At 43.1% G+C, this 2725-nt stretch overlaps 1 pseudogene; it reads left to right on the forward strand.

Moving 5' to 3' along the window:
• Window positions 1-1730: 1730 nt before the first annotated feature.
• On the forward strand, window positions 1731-2298 carry LOC102845611 (annotated as a pseudogene).
• Window positions 2299-2725: the final 427 nt, after the last annotated feature.

Here is a 2725-nt window from a genome sequence, read left to right on the forward strand (position 1 = left end):
CCCAGACCAGATAGTTTTTACAAGTAAATTTTATCAGACATTCAGAGAAGAACTGCCACCAATTCTACATAAACTATTTTATAAAATAGAAAAAGATGGAATTCTCCCAGACTCATTCTATGAAGCAAACATATCCTTGGTACCAAAGACAGGAAAGGACACCACCAAAATAGAAAACTATAGGTCAATATCTCTTATGAACATAGATGCAAAAATCCTGAATAAAATACTGGGCAATAGAATCCAACTATATATAAAAGAAATAATTAATCATGACCAAGTGAGATTCATAACAGGTATGCAAAGATGGTTCAACATAAGAAAAACAATGTAATTCATTAAACTAACAAAGCAAAGAACAAGAATCGTGTGACCCTATCAATTGATGCAGAAAAGGCCTTTGACAAAATCCAATACCCTTTCCTGATTAAAACACTCAACAAAATAGGATTAGAGCAGAATTTCTTCAACATGTTGTTGTTGTTGTTGTTGCTAAGTGCTGTCAAGTCGCTTGGGACTCATAGCGACCCTATGTACAACAGCCCTAAACTCTGCTCTGCCCTGTGCCAATTGCACTGTCTCTGACACTCCCATCCCTATTGCCCCAGTCACTGAATCAATCCACCTAATAGAGGGCCTTCCCCTCCTGTGCTGTCCCTCCACCCTACCAAGCTTGATGTCCCTCTCCAAGGACTGGTCTCTCCTTACAACATGTCCAAAGTATGTTAGAGGGAGCTTCCTCCTTGACTCCAAGGAACTGCCCGGGTTAACCCTTTCCAGGATGAATCTGTTTGTTTTCCTAGCAGTCCATGGTACCCTCAATACTCTTCTCCAAAACACCAAAGTTCAAAGGCATCAATTCTCATTAAATCCTCCTTAGTCATTGTCCAACTCTCTGATGCAGAAAAAGTGATAGCAAAGACCATGGCCTGTATCAGATGCACCTTAGTCTCCAGAGAGACACCATTGCCCTTCAGTACTTTGAAGAGGTCCCTAACAGCAGACTTTCCTATGGCAATACATCTTTTAATTTCCTGGCTACTGGTGCCAAGAGTGTTGACTGTGGAGCCAAGCAAACTAAAGCTGTGAACAATCTCAATCTCTTCACCATCCATCCTGATGCTGCCAATTGGTCCAGTGGTGAGAATCTTTGTCTTCTTGACATTGAGCCTCAATCCATACTGAAGGCTGCAGTTCTTGATTCTCTGCAACAAGTGCATCAGGTCCTCCTCAGCTTCAGCAAGCAGGGTTGTGTCATCTGCATATCACAGATTGTTGATAAATCGTCCACCAATCTTGACCCCACATTTCTCCTCCTAGATCCCAGCCTCCTGGATAATCTGTTCTGCGTAAAGGTTGAAAAGGTATGGAGACAGGACATATTAACATAGTAAAAAGTATCTATGCAAACCCAAGAGCCAATATTGTTCTCAATGGAGAGAGGTTAAAGGCATTCCCTTTAAGAACAAGAACTCGGCAAGGATGCCCTTTATCACCTCTCCTATTCAGTATTGTATTGTATTGGAAGTCTTAGCAACAGCAATAAGACAAGAGAAGGAAGTAAGAGGTATCCAATTGGTAAAGAGAAAGGAAAATTATCTCTCTATGCAGATGATATGATAGTGTACTTAGAAAACCTTAAAGATTCAGCAAGAGGGCTTCCCAGCTTCGGGACCAGCGGAGGCAGCGACGCGCGCGGGGCTGCAGCACACCGGGCCTAAAGCCGGAGCATGGGCGGTGGGCAGCAGTGCGGACCCACCATGAATGAAATTTCCTGCAAAAAACGAGATGACTATTTAGAATAGCCTGAGTATTTCATGGCAGTGGCTTTTCTGTCAGCACAGAGAAGCAAAGATCCAAATTCCCAAGTCGGAGCCTGCATTGTGAACACAGAAAACAAGATTGTTGGGATCGGTTACAATGGGATGCCAAATGGGTGCAGTGATGATTTGCTGCCTTGGAGGAGAACAGCAGAGAATAAGCTGGAAACCAAGTACCCTTAAGTGTGCCATGCCGAGCTGAATGCCATTATGAACAAAAACTCGGCCGATGTGAAAGGCTGCACCATGTATGTCGCCTTGTTCCCATGTAATGAATGTGCTAAGCTCATCATCCAGGCAGGTATCAAGGAAGTTATTTTCTTGTCTGATAAATACCATGATAGCGATGAGGCAACAGCTGCGAGGCTCGTGTTTGATATGGCTGGGGTGACTTTCAGGAAATTCACGCCAAAGTGCAGCAAGATTGTCATTGACTTTGATTCAATTAACAGCAAGACCGAGTCAGAAGCTTCAGTGAGTTACATCATTAAATCTCCAGAAGATTGGGATTATCCTCTTCTAAGTAGCTGCTAATGCCTTTCATCTTGAAGTTACACATAACTTTTTAATAGCCGGTACAGCAAAAGTAGACATCTAAAGACTATAAAGCCTCAAATCTTCCTCCCTGTCTCTCTTGTCACATGGAATCTGCATCTGTTTAAACTGTTGATTTATGGGACCTATTGCAGGCCTGTCATAGTTCTGGGTGAGGGCGCCTCCTTCCCCAGCCCCTGTCTATGTTGGAAGCCCTATAGAGGGCTGTCAGTCCCCTGCCGTCCACTGCATTCCAGCAGACACTCTTCACTCCTACACGTGCTCGAAGGACAAATAAATGATTGTTGTGTTCTTAGTGAAAAAAAAAAGATTCAGCAAGAAAACTATTCAACATAGTTGACCAATTCAGC

This window comes from Elephantulus edwardii, unplaced genomic scaffold (assembly GCF_000299155.1).
Source record: "Elephantulus edwardii isolate Elephantulus edwardi_28Jun2011 unplaced genomic scaffold, EleEdw1.0 scaffold00146, whole genome shotgun sequence".
NCBI classification, from domain to species: Eukaryota; Metazoa; Chordata; class Mammalia; order Macroscelidea; family Macroscelididae; genus Elephantulus; species Elephantulus edwardii.